Below are 19,963 nucleotides of genomic sequence, written 5' to 3' on the forward strand. Positions count from 1 at the left end.
TGCACACTGGTGGAAGGGTGGTCAGAAACTCAGGATTGCACACTGGTAGAAGGCTGTCAGAAACACAGAATTACACATTAGTGGAAGGGTGGTCAGAAACACAGGATTGCACACTGGTAGAAGGGTGATCAGGAACTCAGGATTGCACAGTTGGTGGAAGGGTGGTCAGAAACTTAGGATTGCACACTGGTAGAAGGGTGTCAGGTACACAGAATTACACACTAGTAGAAAGGTGATCAGGAACTCAGGATTGCACACTGGTGGAACGGTGGGCAGAAACTCAGGATTGCACACTGGTAGAAGGCTGTCAGAAACACAGAATTACACATTAGTGGAAGGGTGATCAGGAACTCAGGATTGCACATTGGTGGAAGGGTGTCAGGAGCACAGAATTGCACACTGGTGGAAGAGTGGTCAGAAACTCAGGAATACATCACTGGTGGTAGAGGTACAGAAATTTAGCACGGATGGGACTCTCAGAAGAGCTACAACTATGTCACATCATAATGTTTTCAATAATCTGGCGCTGTTTGCAGGGAGATACAGAATTGTAAAGGCCAAGTATTATTTGCAGATGACTGAGGAAGGCTAATTTCCTGCTACATTGCTGGAATAGCAGAAGTACAGGAAACAGTGGCATCTGTGGTTGGAATAAAGAAATACAACTATACAGAATTCTGGAGTGATATCTGTGCATAAACAGCTACCTCTGTTTCTATTCCTGTGCACTTGAATTATACATTATAAATGTTACCTTATACTGCACATTACTATGGTGTATTTTCTATAGTGCATTGCTGTTATTAATCTGGTACATTATCATGCATGCACTATCAGCATTTACTATATCTATTTATCAAGGGGCCCAGACCATGCACTCTCTAATGGTTAGCCAAGCCTCCATGGCAGCTGGCCACACCCCCTCTGAAGACTGGCTACACCCCAAAATATGGGCCCCTACCATTGCATCCCCCCGATGGGCCCTTCATCCCCCAGCCCGACACTGCCTGTAGGTGACCAAGTCTCTGTCCTGCAGAGGAGCTTATGGGTAGAATGTAAGTTATGGACTTTGATCTATTTTGAAGCTAAACAGGCAAGGAAGCAAGACAAAAATCTAGGACCAGTTGTAGAAGATGGTGTTAATATGACCTCTACCAGGAAACCCCCTCTATATTCTATGACCCCTGAAGGCTGATTGTTCTGGATTGTAAATCCCAAAATGAGATCAGGGCCACATCTCCCTTTGACCATCTGGCCAGGGAATAAATAAGATCTTGAAGAGGGGTTATGAAAATTAGTTGTGGAATTGTCCAATGATCCAATTCTAAGAATTTCAGTCCATTTGTTCTGTCCCTAACCCTCCTATCTTCCTGGAGACAGTATGTACCTAGGAGTGAGTCACTCCATTTATTATCAATTGGTACTGAGAGAGTTGACCAAAAGGTGGGAGAGCAGAAGCAGCTGCCGAGAGGATAAAGGACTGAGAAAACTAGGAGAGTCTTCTAGACTACGACTGCATCAAATATTTCTCATGTGACTCCTTTCACGGCAGAATCGTGGCCTATTGCATAAGTTAATTATTCGGTTTTATTTTTCCTTTTATTTTCATAAAAATAACTGCATATATATATATATATATATATACACACACACACACACACACACACACACACATATATATATATATATATATATACATACATACACTTGAGTAATTATGACTGTGGTACATTATTCATCAGGAGACGGCATGGACTCCAGATACCTTCCTTCTTGGTGGCAGCTCAGTTGTGTATTTTCTGTGAATACTGACGTATTCAATAAGTATGAACAGCGACTTTAGATTGGCGCTGGCTGGGTTCGTGACACCAACACAGACAGGACCAGACTGCAATGGCATAATACAAGCAGCTGAAATGATAGATGTCTCCCAACCGTCACCAGACTTGTACGTAACATACGCACATTGCTTACCCTGAATGATTCTCAGCTATGGAATGTTAATCTGAGCATTGACATGTTCTTAATGACTCCATTCAGCCACATGTGTATTGTGGTCCCATTGCTGAAGATCTGCACATTCTTTATATCACCCAGAGTGACATTGAATTAAAGACTTTCTTAGACTTTTACAAGAGAAACCAGTAACTACAGCAGAATCTGGCATCAGGGAGGAACCTATGACTCCACCATCGCTGGTTCCATCAGCAGAGAGGAACCTGTGACTCAACCACTGGATCCACTAGCAGGGAGAAACCTGTGACTCTGCCACTAGGGCCATCAGCAGGGAGGAACCTGTGACTACCACCAGAACCTGACAGATGAACTGTGACTCCACCAATGGATCTGCCAGCAGGGAGATACCAATAACTACCACATAATCTGGCAGCAGGGAGGAACCTGTGCCTCCACCACTGGATCTACCAGCAAGGAAGAACCAGTAAACCTGGGTACACACTAGACCAGTGGTTCTCAAACTCGGTCCTCAGGACCCCACACGGTTCACGTTTTCCATGTCACCCAGCAGCTGCACTGTTGATCACCAACTGTCACATTTTAAAAATCTACAGGTGACCTGCAAAACATGAACCGTGTGGGGTCCTGAGGACCGAGTTTGAGAACCTGTGCACTAGACTATACACTCCCTAGCGATATCGTTCAGTGACGTCATCCTGCCTCCATCCTGTACATGCATTATCAACTACATAGTCAAAATTGATCTGCATGTACAGACAACAGTAGCCCTTGTTAATGACCCACGGGAGTGCACATCATTAACAATATTGTATGTACACACTGGATGATATTGCAAATTATATACAGTAGTTAAGGGGTAAATGAGCGTAATCATTCAAAATATTGCATAGTGTGTACCCACCTAAACTCCACCAGCAGAACCTCCAGCAGGGAGGAGCCAGTAACTCTACCACTAGATACTCCAGCATGGAGGAACCAGTAACTGTGCCACCAGAACCTCCAGCAGGGAGGAACCAGTATCTCCACCACCCGAACCTCTAGCAGGGAGGAACCAGTAACTCCACCACCATATCTTCCAGCAAGGAGGAACCTGTGACTCCACCACCAGATCCTCCAGCAGGGAGGAACCTGTGACTCCACCACCAGATCCTGCAGCAGGAAGGAACCTGTGAGGTTTGTGTGTTGGGCGAGGGTGTGGCACAAATGACAAGAGGAAAAAGCTGGTAGCAACATTCACATAGACTTCTCTCCTATATCATTCTCGTATTTGTAGTACTAGAGGAACAGCTGTTAGTCATTTCTGGGTGCAGGGTTGATCATGTGTAGAGACCCCCCTCCCTGGAGGACTGCCCAAATGCAGAGTAGCAGGAGGCATTACAGAACTGGAGGGTAGAAGTGCATTCTTCTTTTTTTATGTATTTATTTTGGCAGAATGTGTTAGTGATGTAAGAATGATGATGTGGGGGTACAGTGCTAGTGGTGGCAGAATGATGATGTGGAGTACAGTGTTAGTGGTGGCAGAATGATGATGATGTGGAGTACAGTGTTAGTGGTGGCAGAATGATGATGTGGGTACAGTGTTAGTGATGGAAGAATGATGATGTGGGGGTACAGTGTTAGTGGTGGCAGAATGATGATGTGGAGTACAGTGTTAGTGGTGGCAGAATGATGATGTGTGGGTACAGTGTTAGTGATGGAAGAATGATGATGTGGGGGTACAGTGTTAGTAGTGGCAGAATGATGATGTGGGGGTACAGTATTAGTGATAGCAGAATGATGTGTGAAACAGCATTAGTGATGGTAGAATGATAATATGGGGCTATGTTAGTGACAGCAGAATGATGATGTGGGGTACAGTATTAGTGGTGGCAGAATGATGATGTGGACTACAGTGTTAGTGGTGGCAGAATGATGATGTGGGTACAGTGTTAGTGATGGAAGCATGATGATGTGGGGGTACAGTGTTAGCGGTGGCAGAATGATGATGTGGAGTACAGTGTTAGTGGTGGCAGAATGATGATGATGTGGAGTACAGTGTTAGTGGTGGCAGAATGATGATGTGGGTACAGTGTTAGTGATGGAAGAATGATGATGTGGGGGTACAGTGTTAGTGGTGGCAGAATGATGATGTGGAGTACTGTGTTAGTGGTGGCAGAATGATGATGTGTGGGTACAGAGTTAGTGATGGAAGAATGATGATGTGGGGGCACAGTGTTAGTGGTGGCAGAATGATGATGTGGAGTACAATGTTAGTGATAGCAGAATGATGTGGGAAACAGCATTAGTGATGGTAGAATGATAATATGGGGCTATGTTAGTGATAGCAGAATGATGATGTGGGGTACAGTGTTAGTAGTGGCAGAATGGTGATGTGGGGGTACAGTGTTAGTGATAGCAGAATGATGTGGGAAACAGCATTAGTGATGGTAGAATGATAATATGGGGATATGTTAGTGATAGCAGAATGATGATGTGGGTACAGTGTTAGTGATGGAAGAATGATGATGTGGGGGTACAGTGTTAGTGATGGAAGAATGATGATGTGGGGGTACAGTGTTAGTGATGGAAGAATGATGATGTGGGGGTACAGTGTTAGTGATGGAAGAATGATGATGTGGGGGTACAGTGTTAGTGATGGAAGAATGATGATGTGGGTACAGTGTTAGTGATGGAAGAATGATGATGTGGGGGTACAGTGTTAGCGGTGGCAGAATGATGATGTGGGTACAGTGTTAGTGATGGAAGAGTGATGATGTGGGTGTACAGTGTTAGTGGTGGCAGAATGATGATGTGGGAGTACAGTGTTAGTGATGGAAGAATGATGATGTGGGGGTACAGTGTTAGTGATGGAAGAATGATGATATGGGGGTACAGTGTTGGGCACTTTAAGAGTTTAATATTGTGGGCTGGCTCCTCCCTCTATGCCCCTCCTACCAGACTCAGTTTAGAGAATGTGCCCGGAGGAGCTGGTCACAGCTAGGGGAGCTCCTAGAGCTTCTTTGGATTTTTTTTTTTTTTTTAAAGATAATTAGACACAGAGGAGACTGCTGGCAACAGCCTCCCTGCTTCGTGGGACTTTGGGAGGAGTAGTGTCCAACCCTCTGAGGATAATGGCCACTATCTCCGCTGACAGGACACTGAGCTCCTGAGGGTGATGATCGTTAGCCGCCCAAGGCGACCGCTCACTCCCGCAGAATGCCGCCACCCCCTAACAGAGCCAGAAGATCGAGGTGGTGAGTGTGTCACCGGTGACCCGACAAGCGGGGAGCCGGTGTGTATGGTGGCTACAGGGTTGGAGTGCAGTACTAACACTGCGCTCCGGAAGGCTCAGTGGTACAGGTGTGGTGCTGTGAGGGGCGCCCTGGGCCAGCGGAATACCCTTACAACTGGTCACTCATGCTATCAGGGGCTTCGGTAACGCTGCTAGCGCCATTACCTCAGGCCAGTATAAATATTCAAAGTGCGGGAAGACGCGCCATGTTTGGGGACTGTATATTAATTGTGTAGTTCTAGTAAGGGTACACAGTCAGCGCCAGGCAATTATTCTATAAACTGCCTACTGAGGCGCTGTGTGTGCTGGCTCCAAGCTCTGTATTTCTCTGAAGGTACTTGGGGGAAACTGTGTCTGACGCGCGTGTGTGTGTGTGTGTGTGTGTGTGTGTGTGTGTGTGTGTGTGTGTGTGTGCGTGTGTGTGTGTGTGTGTGTGTACGTGCGTGCGTGTGTATACACTGCTTCAGGAGTGGCGTTACGATCCACTATTGCCTGTGCTTGGATTTCTAAAGCCATAGTAAAGTGGTCAGGCACATTAATAGAGGACTTAGAGTCTATGGATAGAAGTGACATTGAATTGTTTTTACGTAACTGTGACAGGACGGTTCCGTACGAAAGCACTCACCGCTTTCGCGTCCCGTCTCCTGTGCACAGAATGGAAGGTCAGGTCACACGGGACCTGGCCACATAGGGGATTCCCGCTTACCGTCAGTAACCGCCTGTTACTGACTCCACCCACTGCGCTGTGGGCGGGATTATGCTGCCACCACCAAACTCCTAACCTGCCGTGGTGTTTGGAACCACGGTTCTGCTCTGTATGTGCACTGCCTTACCACACCTGTGTGGTGTTGACGAATCCCCACTTGCTAGGCCTCTACCGGTAGCTGGCGGAAGGCGGAACTTGGAGACGTTAGGTGCTTCCCTGGACAGCCGGAGGACGGGGCTATGTTTGGCATAACCCTGTAGGTCACAAGATGAAGCAATCTTCTTGAGGCAGATGGTTATTTGCTCAATAATAGCCTTAAAAAAGTCTCATCCCTATTGCTAGGGGCAACAGCATACAGCAAGATGTTCCAGCAGAATGAAGATGGTACAATACAATACAATACACTCTGGAGGCACGCAGGCATCCTTTTTATGTAAATTTTCCACACAGTACAACAGGGGGTCATGTCCTCCCTGAGCCCTTTCTATCCAATCAGGATATTTTACAAAATACCAATAAATAAATTACATTTCAAAAGGAGATAAGTGCAATAAAACAATATCCTCCTTCCTGTCACCCAGACAACGTTTGGTATCAGATTAACATTCACTATTGATAAATTTATCACATAGCTTCAAAATACAAATGTTTCTGTCTCATTTACATCTCCAGGCAAACCCAGTGTTTGAGATTACAACAGGAAAGGCTACAATACAAACAAACAGTCTTCCTTCCTGCATCTGCCATTCAGGGTTCGTATATCAATTAAATCAGGTACATGAAACAGGTTCCAAGCCCATAGACCCCGTGATTAGCATCGTTCTCTAAGGAACTTACACATCAAAAGGTTTTGTCATTCACACCTCTCTGCTAGGACAGGGCCATTAGCATGCCACTTCCTATTTCCAGAGGATGAGAGATGCTTATTCAGACAGCTATAGTAAGTGCATTTTTCCTTTAAATATACAGGTGACCACATCTTAAATATAAATACATTTAAACATGCAATCCTACAATTGTGCACAGAGCACTACATATGACATGTTAAGACACATCATTAAACATATTTTTAAACAGTCTGCGCCCAGCGCCGTAAGTACATTTAACAGTGACGCCAATCGCCTATTTTCCGGGCACTAGGGGTTAACCCCTTCAGTGCTGCAGCGGCCATTGTCCACGTGGGCTGGGGTTTCTCCGGCCACACTCCTCCCCCCCCCCCCCCCCATTCAAGCAGGAAACCAGCGAGTCATGTCCCAACGATATGGCTCCTGGTCCAGCAGTCCCTTGTGTTGAAGGCGACGCTACCTAGGGGGTGTAGGCTCCGGCCTAGACAGTTCATCCATAGTGTAGGGGGCCTCTCTTCGTCCGTGCACAATGTTCAAATAGTCCACCTGAAGTCCAAGTTCAAGGCTCCACCACAAAAGTCTGTCCAATTTCCCCAAGGTAGGTTGCAGCCACCTAACAGGTGGGTGGTAGGTCACCACGGTGGGAGGCCAGTTACACACCAGTGCCACCCTAAGTGTCCCAATTGTGGCATACCCCACCTCCCACCATAGCAGTATTCTGCTCAAATAGGCCACAGGGTGCTCCTGCCCATATGGCTCCTCCTGGCTCAGTACTGCTCCCAGTCCGTGCAGTGGCGCAGTAGTTCGTAAAACACAGTCCTGGTCAAGAATGTGCGCCATCAGCACTGGAGCGGGTACCAGAACCTCCTTCAATGACTGGAATGCCAACTCGCAAGCGGGTGCAAAGTCCACTGACTTGGGAATGCCCTTCCTAGCCATCTCTGTAAAGGGGTTCACTACAGGACTAAAGTCAATGACAACGTGTCCGTAGGGCCTTACAGGTTCTAAGGTCAGTACCAGTCTTGGTGATGTGGGTCGGGGACAGCCTCTGGTTGCCTCCACCCCCTCTGGTTTGGGCCTACCCCAGTCTCCTCCCACATGGTGCCCCACGCACTGCACCTCTGTCATACCTATCTGGCAACTGTCTGCCCTAACTGTCAGACCTGCCCTCCAATCCTTCTCCGTCGACCTATGACTCGGGAAAACCTACCCTGTCACCTAGGCCTACTCCTTCCTCCTCGTCCGCTACCTGTGCCACAGTGAAGGCGGCCAGACCACCAGCCTCTGGATCCTGTGTGGCATCCACTACAGGGAGGCTGCGTGTCTTCCCCGATCTACTGCGCACAGGCAGGGGACCTGCTATGTCCACAGCAACTCGCTGTAAAGGTTCTCCTATGGGCAGAGGCCCAGAGACAACACAACCGCTGGAGTGCCCCAGCTGCCAACGCATGGCACCAGCCTTACAGTTGGTCTGGGCGTCATCCGACATTCCAGACCAGGGTAAGCTCTGTGTCAGGCACTTCAGGGGATGGTCTATCTCTGAGTGGCTGTCCAAAGGGGTTTCGCTGGCAACCGACACCGGTTGCGCAGGAAAGTTACCTGGGGGGACCAGCTGGACATGTTCCCTATCTGGTCTATCCCCTCCCACTTTCCTGGCTACCCTTTACCTTAACCCTTCCCGCCAGGTCAAACTTCCTGCCCCAACCCTATCAAGGCCGCTGCAAGAGTGGCGCCTCATGCCTTTCGGGGATGGGTCAGAGAGTTGAGCCTCCCTAAACTCCTGCCTGCGGCCCTCAATCTCTCCTAAATTGGGACACTCTACAGGGGGATCTAGGTTGGGACTGCTAGGGTCAGTCTGGTAGGGGTCAGTCATGGAAAAGTCAGTGTGGTTTCTCATACTCACCGCCGGAGTTGGCAAACCACTTGGGTCAGGAGCATCATTGGGCACCCCCACAGGATCAAACGAGCTGGAACCAACATCCTCTGCATTGCTAGGGGACGTAGGCATACCAGAGGCAAAAGGCATGCGGGGTCGATGTGCCGATCTAGCCGCTGTAATCTTTTCCTCTGGGCTGGTTGATGCTGTGGTTGGCTGTGCTGGCAGTTGTCTAGCAGCTGTAGTCTTTTCCGCTGGGCTGTGCTGGAGTAGCTGATGTCAACGGTGGTTGTGGAACTTGACTCCGGGAAATGGCGCCAGCAAACGTGGTGACGATCCCACCACCGAGATCATTTCCTAGGACCACATCAGTTGGGAGACCATCCATGACGGCAACTTCTCGCAACTCTGGTGCAGCTCCCCAGTCCAGGTAGACTCTTGCCATGGGAACCTCTTTCTCTGTTCCATCTGCCAGGGTGACCTTGGCAGTGCGACCCTGCAATACTGCAGCAGGATCTATAAGGTGGGGGCTCACCACAGTGATTGAGGCCCCAGAGTCTCTTAGGCCTTCCCCCTGCAGGGGTCCCACGTGGACCGGATGCAGGTGCCTCCACATGTTGTGTAGGGGCTGTTTGGCCATGCAGGTGACTCTCTCCGCAGAGTGCACCTGTCTCTCGCCACACTCCATCGGACTGACTGGAGGGGGAACAGTCTCTGTAGGCTCATCTCCTCTCGTCAAACAAGCGAGCCGGGCTCCAGCACTCGGATTTGGGGCACGAGTCTGGGGTGCTTGGGATGCAGGACAGTTCATCCTCAGATGTCCGATTTTCCCACAGCCGTAGCACTTCTTCTCCAGTCGTGGCACCGATGATCCCTGATCAGTTGCAGGGACGCTGCGGTGCGGTTGCTGGCCAAGAGCACCCGGGTTGGAAGATGCTTGCTTTGGGGGGCGATGAGCTGAAGAGGGGTGTCCCCCTGATGGTACAGTCTTTTGGAGCTGGCTGCTGGCGGGGCGCTTCTGCCCCTGTGGCCGAATTGCCACATACTTGTCTGCTAACTGGGCAGCCATCTTTAAGCTGGGTGGCTCCAGGTCTAGCACCCACTCCTTCACTTCTGGGGCGCACCTGCGGTAGAACTGCTCCCTGCAGATCAGGTCGATCAGTGCGTCCCATGTAGTGGCTTCAGAATCCTTCACCCACTTCACCACATACTGCCGCAGCTGGGTGGCGAACTGCTCATGGGTGCTGCTAGGATTCTTGGGCAAGTCTCTGAACTTCTTCCTGTAAGTCTCCGGAGTGTTGAAGAATCGCTGGAGGAGGGCCTTCGCGACTTCGTCGTAGTCCCCACAGTCCTCCGTGGCCACTCCTCGATAGGCCTCCAAGGCCTCTCCATGCAGAGTGGGCACAAGGTGTCTCACCCACTCCGACTTGGGTAAATCGTGTAGTTTACAAGTCCTTTCAAAAACTTGTAAATGTCCATCAATGTCCCCATCACTGTCTGCAAACTTGGCAAACTGAATGCGTCCTGATCTGTGTACAACAGCTGACAACGGCTCCCGGGGTACCACGGCCTGTGGTGCCCGCTCCGCATGCCACATTCGAATGACAAGCATGCGTTCTTGCTCCGTTGCCCTTTCCCCCAATTCTGCTAGCCGATCTGCTAGGGTATCCGGGCCGTTGGGATCCTGGCCCTGCTAGGGATTGCTGGGAAACATTGCTGCTGTGAGAGAGGGCGGGGCTTGTGGGTCTCACCGGTTCCTTACGAAGGTCCACTGTTGGGCCATCCTCTGCGATGCTGACGCCGTCAGTGCTTTCCACCTCCACCCGATGGGACTCCTCCACGCTCATGAGCGCCGCCTTCATGACGCTTCTGGACGCGTTGAAAGGGATATCCACACCCTTCTCCTGGCACACTATCTCCAGATCATCCTTGGACATTCCGCTGAATTCTGCCATCTAGTGTGTTCTCCTGCGCTGCAGTTACTCCTCCCCTGAGTAACTCGGCTCTCCAATCAGGTGATGAAAAGCCGCCTGGGATTATCCCACCGCTATGCCACCAATTTCTGTGACAGGACGGTTCCGTACGAAAGCACTCACCGCTTTCGCGTCCCGTCTCCTGTGCACAGAATGGAAGGTCAGGTCACACGGGACCTGGCCACATAGGGGATTCCCGCTTACCGTCAGTAAACGCCTGTTACTGACTCCACCCACTGCGCTGTGGGCGGGTTTATGCTGCCACCACCAAACTCCTAACCTTTTGGAACCACGGTTCTGCTCTGTATGTGCCGACGCACTGCCTTACCACACCTGTGTGGTGTTGACGAATCCCCACTAGCCACTTGCTAGGCCTCTACCGGTAGCTGGCGGAAGGCGGAACTTGGAGACGTTAGGTGCTTCCCTGGACAGCCGGAGGACGGGGCTATGTTTGGCATAACCCTGTAGGTCACAAGATGAAGCAATCTTCTTGAGGCAGATGGTTATTTGCTCAATAATAGCCTTAAAAAAGACTCATCCCTATTGCTAGGGGCAACAGCATACAGCAAGATGTTCCAGCAGAATGAAGATGGTACAATAAAATACAATACGCTCTGGAGGCACGCAGGCATCCTTTTTATGTCAATTTTCCACACAGTACAACAGGCGGTCATGTCCTCCCTGAGCCCTTTCTATCCAATCAGGATATTTTACAAAATACCAATAAATAAATTACATTTCAAAAGGAGATAAGTGCAATAAAACAATATCCTCCTTCCTGTCACCCAGACAACGTTTGGTATCAGATTAACATTCACTATTGATAAATTTATCACATAGCTTCAAAATACAAATGTTTCTGTCTCATTCACATCTCCAGGCAAACCCAGTGTTTGAGATTACAACAGGAAAGGCTACAATACAAACAAACAGTCTTCCTTCCTGCATCTGCCATTCAGGGTTCGTATATCAATTAAATCAGGTACATGAAACAGGTTCCAAGCCCATAGACCCCGTGATTAGCATCTTTCTCTAAGGAACTTACACATCAAAAGGTTTTGTCATTCACACCTCTCTGCTAGGACAGGGCCATTAGCATGCCACTTCCTATTTCCAGAGGATGAGAGATGCTTATTCAGACAGCTATAGTAAGTGCATTTTTCCTTTAAATATACAGGTGACCACATCTTAAATATAAATACATTTAAACATGCATTCCTGCAATTGTGCACAGAGCACTACATATGACATGTTAAGAAACATCATTAAACATATTTTTAAACAGTCTGCGCCCAGCGCCGTAAGTACATTTAACAGTGATGCCAATCGCCTATTGTCCGCAACATGGTGCCGGGCACTAGGGGTTAACCCCTTCAGTGCTGCAGCGGCCAATGTCCACGTGGGCTGGGGGTCTCTCCGGCCACAGTAACATACAGGATTCGGCGGGTTTCTTGGTGGAGGCCATCAAAGACCTGGGTAATCTGACTGCAAGGACATCGTCCATGGATGTCTCAGCACACAGGGGACTCTGGCTACGCCAATGGTCTGCAGACACGGAATCCAGGAGAAGTGTGGAGAACCTACCCTTCACAGGCCAGGCTCTATTTGGGGAAGCATTGGATGCATAGATTTCCACGGCAACCACTGGTAAGTCAACCTTTCTTCCCTCAGCCTCCCAGACGACAAAGAAACCTTTTTCTACGTCCTCTATGCAGTCCTTTCGGTCTGCAAAAGCTAAAAACTCCAGTACTCCTACCACTTTCTTCAGAGGTGGGCAAGCAAAATACAAAAAACCGACACCTGCAGGTTCCCAAGACCAGAAACCTGCCTCTGTGTCCTCAAAATCCTCAGCATGGCCTCCCTGCCTGGAGAACGGGCAGGTGGGAGCGAGGCTCAGATGTTTCAGTCACGTCTGGGTGTTGTCTGGTCTGGATTCCTGGGTACAGGATATTGTGTTCCAGGGGTATAAACTGGAGTTTCAAGAGCTCCCATCCCACAGGTTCTTCAAATCAGGCTTGCCAGCTTTGCTGACAGAAAGGGCTATACTTCAGGAAGCCATTCAAAAACTGGAAAGGTCAGATGTAATTGTTCCAGTTCCACCTCTTTTGGTAAACCAGGGTTACTATTCAAACCTATTTGTGGTACCGAAACCGGATGGTTCGGTCAGGCCAATTTTGAACCTGAAGTCGCTAAACCCTTATTTGAGGGAATTCAAGTTCAAAATGGAGCCCCTGAGAACAGTGATCTCAGGGATGGAGGAGGGAGAGATTCTGGTGTCCTTAGACATCAAGTATGCGTACCTCCACATTCTGATTTGGTCGCCAAACCAGGCTTATCTCAGATTTGTGCTGTTGGACTGTCACTACCAGTTCCAGGCACTGCCGTTCGGCCTCTCCACAGGACCGAGGGTATTCACCAAGGTAATAGCAGAGATGATGATTCTCCTCCGCAGGCAGGGGGTGAATATAATTCCTTAACTGGACGATCTGCTGATAAAGGCATCTTGCAGGGAGAGGTTGTTGCAGTCCATTGCTCTCACGACTCAACTGCTCAGGGAACATGGATGGATCCTGAATCTTCCCAAGTCACATTTGGAGCCGACAAGGAGATGGTCTTTCCTGGGGATGATCCTCGACACGGAAGTGCAGAGGGTATTTCTACTGGTGGAGAAAGCATTGGTGATCCAAACTATGGTCCGGGATGTCTTGAAGCCTTCCCGGGTATCGGTTCATCAGTGCATTTGCCTTCTGGGGAAGATGGTCGCCTCCTATGAGGCTCTTCAGTACAGAAGATCTCATGCACGGCCTTCCCAACTGGATCTCCTGGACAAGTGGTCGGGGTCTCATCTGCACATGCACCAGATGATATGTCTGTCGCCAAAAGCCAGGATTTCACTCCTGCGGCGGCTACAATTGGCTCACCTTCTAGAGGGCCGCAGGTTCGGGATTCAGAACTGGATCCTTCTAACCACGGATGCAAGTCTCAAAGGTTGGGGCGCAGTCACCCAAGGGGGAACCTTCCAAGGAAGGTGGTCAAGTCTGGAATCCATTCTTCCAATCAACATTCTGGAACTAAGGGCCGTGTACAACGGTCTTCTGCAAGTGGCACATCTTATACAAGATTGGGCCATTCAGGTGCAGTTGGACAATGTAACGACAGTGGCCTACATAAACTGACAGGGCGGAATGAAGAGCAGAGCTGCAATGTCAGAGGTAAAAAAGAATCCTCCTCTGGGTGGAAAGGCACGCGTTGGCGCTGTCAGCAATCTTCATTCTGGGAGTGGATAACTGGGATGCGGACTTCCTCAGCAGACACGATCTCAGTCCAGGAAAGTGGGGCCTCCATCTGGAGGTGTTCACGAAGGTGACAAATCTTTGGGGTGTACCTCAAATAGACATGATGGCCTCCCGTCTCAACAAGAAGCTTCGGAGGTACTGTTCCAGGTCAAGAGACCCACAAGCAATGGCGGTGGATGCCCTGGTAACTCTGTCGGTGTTCCAGCCTGTGTATGTGTTTCCTCCACTTCCACTCATTCCAAGGATTCTAAAACTTGTAAAGAGAACAAGTTTTCTCTTGACTGGCCAATAAGGGCTTGGTATGCGGATCTTCTGGATCTACTACTGGAAGACCCGAGGCCTCTTCCTCTTCGGGAGGACCTTCTGCAACAGGGGCCGTTCGCTTATCAAGACTTACCACGGCTACGTTGGATGGCATGGAGGTTGAACGCCAGATATTAGCTCGGAAGGGCATTCCGAACAAGGTTATTCCTACCCTGATACAGGCTAGGAAAGGAGTAACGTCTAAACATTACCATCGCATTTGGAAAAAGTATGTATCTTGGTGTGAATCCAAGAAGTTTCCTACGGTGGAGTTTCAACTGGGACGGTTTCTCCTCTTCCTGCAAGCAGGTGTGGATATGGGCCTGAGTTTGGGATCCATAAAGGTCCAGATTTCGGCCTTATCCATTTTCTTCCAGAGACAGCTGGCTTCCCTCTCTGAGGTACAAACTTTCTTGAAAGGGGTTCTGCACCCTGGGATCTTAATGTGGTGTTACAGTTCCTCCAATCAGATTGGTTCGAGCCTCTACAGGAGGTTGAGGTCAAATTTCTCACGTGGAAGGCTGTCACTTTGTTGGCCTTAGCTTCTGCTAGACGTGTGTCGGAGTTGGGGGCTTTGTCTTGTAAAAGCCCCTACTTAATCTTCCATGAAGATATAGCTGAGCTCCGGACACGTCAGCAGTTCCTTCCAAAGGTTGTGTCGGCTTTTCATATCAACCTATTGTGGTGCCAGTTGCTACTGACTCCTCAATTTCGTCAAAGTCCTTGTTTGTTGTAAGGGCTCTGAAAATCTTTGTGAAGAGGACTGCTCGTCAAAGAAAAAAAATCGGACTCTCTGTTTGTCCTGTATGATCCCAAGAAAATTGGGTGTCCTGCATCTAAGCAGACGATCTCTCGCTGGATCAGGTTCACTATCCAGCATGTATATTCTATGGCAGGATTGCCATGTCCCAAATCTGTTAAGGCCCACTCTACTCGTAAGGTGGGTTCTTCCTGGGCGGCTGCCCGGGGTGTCTCGGCTTTACAGCTTTGCCGAACGGCTACTTGGTCTGGATCGAGCATGTTTGCTAAGTTGTACAAGTTCGATAATTTGGCCACCTAAGGTTTGGTCAGTCTGTTCTGCAGGAGCCTCTGCGCTCTCCCTCCCATGGTACATCCCCATGGTAGTAATATGGACCCCAGCATCCTTTTCTCGTGGTCCGTAGAGGATGCTGGGCGCCCGCCCAGCGCTTCGTGATCCTGCAGTGGTTACTTAGGTTCAGTACTGCTTTGTTCTTGGTTAAGTATTCTTGTTCAGCAGTTGCTGAGTTTTCAAGCTAGTTATCTTGGTTTGCCTTGTATGTGTGAGCTGGTGTGAATTCCTGAGATACGTTGTTTTTTGATTCAGGGCAACATATTATTCCCTGACGGGTCCCGAGGGGTATATTGTGGGATGAACCTTTGGCCACCATTGTTTAGGGGTACATTTTAATAAGTTATATACTTGTTACCATTTTTATGGAATTTTTATGTCCTGTTGGAAATACATTTTTGAACCTTTTTATGAAATTTTGGACTTTGGATTTTTATACCTTTTGATATACTGTATGAGGATTTCCTGAGGCGTGGAAGTGAACCCTGAGGACAGACGGAGAAAGAAACCTTTTAAGGCACATAGGGCCTTACTCCAAGGTGAGCACGGTATATATGGGATAGGATCCGCTCCGATGATATATATACAGAGTGTTATATGAAAAACAAAGTGAAGTAAAGAAACCATTCAAGGCACATAGGGCACATATATGAGGTGAGCGACCTTTGTTTAGGAGGGGTGAGACCCCAGGGACCAGACGTACTAAGGGGTGCGGAAAAGAAACCTTTTGATGAACATCCCCCATTGAGAGGAGGTCAGTCCAGAGGTGCGAACCGCAAGAAGGAGTTCACTCAACATTTTGAGGACTCGGAGCCTCAAAAAGATTCTCATATATATATATAAAATTGTTTGTAATGTGCTCAGTCTTTTTTTGGTAGCGCTTGTGGACTACTCAGAATTTATAGCAGCTGTATCACTTGGTTCCACACGTGGCCACAACCTCACCCAACTGCTGAATGTGGAAGGGAGCAGCATCGCTCCAGCTGTATCACCTGGTTCTACACGTGGCCACAACCTCACCCAACAGCTGAATGTGGAAGGGACCAGAATCACCCCAGCTGTATCACCTGGTTCCACATGTGGCCACAACCTCACCCAACAGCTGAATGTGGAAGAGACCAGAATCACCCCAGCTGTATTCCCAGACCATAAAATCCACAAACTATCCAGACCATAAAATCCACACAGTGCAGAATACAGAACATGAGATTGTATCTTGGGACCTGCGCACCTCTGCGACACACCTGTAATTCTGTGGTACTTGATTTGTGGAATATATCACCAAAGTTTCGTACATGTCCATTTGCACCTGCTGATAAAGGGCGAGACGTGTGAGGTGCGCTGGCCCTGATGTGACCTGCTGATATTATTTAATATCACCATGTTTAACAAACAGCAGTCTCCGTAGCTGGCAGAGCGGTGGGCCTCCCAGTTTTGCTCCCCAGTGACCTATGTCAGAATGTGGGGAGCAGATAGCGCCGTTGGCTTGCAAGTCAGACATTGCAATCTGTGTCTCACACAGCGCTGCATTTTACTTCTCCTTGGCCGTAGTGACAATGCAGTGAGCTACTGTATATTTTTATGTAGCCCACGTGGTGCCAGGAAGGCCAGGGGCGAGCATAGGGCTGACCTATGGGCTGACCAGGGAGACTGAGCTACACATTGCCCCAGTCTCCTTACAGTACCCGGGATTACTCACTATGAGAGTGCTATGTGCGGCCTGTAAACATGGATCATTATAATTGGCCCTCGGCCCAGCTCACACGTCCTTACCAGAATGTTGAGCAGGTTTTGAATCGCCCTGTCTCAGCTCCTTCCCTTTCTGTCCCCCTCGGCGTCCTGTGAGAGAAATGACTGCTTATCTGGAGCTGTGGCTGGTGTAATACCTACCCCACAGACGACGCACAGAGAAATAATCTGTGTGCCAAGCCAGGGAGTGACGGAGAGTTGGCGTCTGGCCATGGAGTGAATGCTTAGAGTCTGATCTCTCAGATCTAGTAGGCAGATAGCAGAGACCAGCTCACCTGCCGCTCAGATGTCACCTACTCAGGACCAGCTCCGGAGACCTAATGATCTCTCAGGTGATGAGGGACTGACCTGTACATGCAAAATGCAGCTTCCTCCCCTAGTTATTACATAGCTGCCCCAATAGCTCTCAGCTCACCTAACACGGGTGGTCATTCCGAGTTGATCGCTCGCTAAGCCGCCGCCCACTGGGAGTGTATTTTAGCTTAGCAGAAGTGCGAACGAAAGGATCGCAGAGCGGCGGCAATGTTTTTTTTGTGCAGTTTTAGAGTAGCTCAAAACCTACTCAGCGCTTGCAATCACTTCAGACTTTTCAGTTCCTGTTTTAACGTCACAAACACGCCCTGCGTTCACCCAGCCACGCCTGCGTTTTTCCTGGCACGCCTGCGTTTTTCCCAACACTCCCTGAAAACGGTGAGTTGACACCCAGAAACGCCAACTTCCTGTCAATCACTCTGCGGTCACCAGTGCGACTGAAAAGCTTCGCTAGACCTTTTGTGAAACTACATAGTTCGTTGCAATAGTACGACGCGTGTGCGCATTGCGCCACATACGCATGCGCAGAAGTACCATTTTTTTGCCTGATCGCTGCACAGCGAACGAATGCAGCTAGCGATCAACTCGGAATGACCCCCAATGTTTACTGTTTAGAGCTGGACCTAAAGACAGAGGAGATGGTATATGTCTTCTGTCAGGATCCAGGGAACATGGTGGCCAGACCTCACCAAATCTGGTGACATATGACCAACAGATTCCACTTTTTTTCCTTCTTAAATTGAAGCCTAGGGTGTGAGCTGTGCAAGTAGTGCAGGGGGGTCGGGTTTTGGGTAAAGGGTCTTCTTTTACCCTACCATAGGGATAAAGATCCTTTGGGTCTATGAGCCTTCATGGCGACTTTCGCCAATGTTTGGGGAGGGGGGGGGGGGGTGGTAGCGGGACATTTACCTCCCTGACCATGGAACATATTGGAACCTTAGGGGCAAGGGCCAGCAGGCTCACTTCCAGCACATATAGACCCCTTTCTCCTCAACGTCTAACAAATCCCATTGGTTCACTACTGACCAGGTGAAAGTGTCTCTCCCGCTCCCGGGGATAGCGCGCTGAAAGTGTAATCCTCATTATGCAGAGCTATGAGAGTGAGGCGTGAGGCACAGCTGGTGACATCCTGGGCAGGCTAAATGCTGGACTCTCCCCCAGGAGGGGACAATTATCTCTCTGGTCCTATATGCTGTAACAACACACAGAGTTCCTGCTAGCTTCTATGACTCTGCGTGGAAATGGGTATATATACAGTAGAAGACGTATATAAGCCTGATCCATAAGAGCTGCATAGCCCCAAGCTGGCACTCCGGGAGTATGGTAAAATATACACCTTGTATAGAGAGCATGCAGCTTCGCAATGGTTACAGCAACCAAATCAGCAGGTGTTATTAACTAATGCAGCCTTGGTAATGATTAACAAGCTGCAATAGCTGCTCAGGGATGACTCCGGGACTTTATACTGGCGCATACTTGCCTACTTTTGAAAAAGCGTTTCAGGGAGATTGTGAAAGTAACACCTATCAGCGCGGATGTGCACTGCTACATCAGAGAGGCGTGTCATAAAAATGACTTATATTGAAATGTAAATGAGCCCCAAAGTTTGTAAGATCTACTTGTTAAAGAAAAGACAATGATATTTTTCAGGAATTGTTTGTATATTGTGTTTTAGAAGAGCTTCCATATACTGTAAGTGGCCAAGAGAAACCTTATTTAAAATGCATGTAGCCATAGGGATCATTGTGCCTTATAACCAATACAGGGAAATGGCGTTGATGTTCCCATTTGAATGTATGTATCTCTGATTTCTTTATTTACCCCAAGAATGTAAAGTAAAATCAGGGAGATTGCTGGTCTATTCAGGGAGTGAGGGAGATTGCTACTGTTTCAGGGAGTCTCCTGCAGAATGAGGGAGGGTAGGCAACTCTGTACTGGCGGCACCAAGGGTACTACAGATAATTCCAGCTGAGCACCGCTTTCCTGTGTGCAGACCTCGCAGCCTTTGCCCCAGTAACACGCAGGGTCATGCCCTCAAGACTGTTCCTGATTCAGAACTTAGCAGTCTATGGGCCTAATTCAGACCTGATCGTAGCGCTGCAAAATTTTGCAGGGCTACGATCAGGAACACAGACATGCGGGGGGACGCCCAGCGCTGGGCTAGTCCGCCCCGCATGTCTGGCCCATCCCCCCGCAGAAGTGCAAAGGCATCGCACAGCGGTGATTCTTTTGCACTTCAGGAGAAGCTCCCGGCCAGAGCAGATTTTGCGTGCTGGCCAGTAGCTACTCATCACTGAACAGGTCGCAGCGGCTGTGTGTGAGCCGCTGCGGCCTGCCCCCCACTTGGTCCGGCATGCCTGCGTTGGCCAGACTGCACCCACAAAATGGCGGCCAAACGCCGCCATGCCGCCCCCTTCCACCTCTGCCTGTCAATCAGGCAGAGGCAATCACTAGGCAACGACAGCCGTCAGCTGTCAGCCATGCGCCGGCGCACTGCGGCACCGGCGCAAGCGCCCTTCTGATACGATTGCTGCGCTGCAATGAACGGCATTGAGCAATCAGGTC

General features: G+C 49.2%; 1 protein-coding gene across 3 annotated transcripts in view; it reads right to left on the bottom strand.

The window, feature by feature from the left end:
- LOC134931597 (putative N-acetyltransferase 8B) overlaps positions 1-17,233 on the bottom strand; it is a 57,659-nt gene extending 40,426 nt beyond the window's left edge. For all 3 annotated transcript variants that reach the window (XM_063925428.1, XM_063925429.1, XM_063925430.1), the window contains exon 1: positions 17,111-17,233. The gene's annotated coding sequence lies outside the window, so the exon portion shown is untranslated. The remainder of the gene's footprint in view (positions 1-17,110) is intronic.
- Between the last annotated feature and the right edge of the window lie 2,730 nt (positions 17,234-19,963).

The sequence above is a fragment of the Pseudophryne corroboree genome, chromosome 1 (genome assembly GCF_028390025.1).
Source record: "Pseudophryne corroboree isolate aPseCor3 chromosome 1, aPseCor3.hap2, whole genome shotgun sequence".
In the NCBI taxonomy this organism is placed as follows: Eukaryota; Metazoa; Chordata; class Amphibia; order Anura; family Myobatrachidae; genus Pseudophryne; species Pseudophryne corroboree.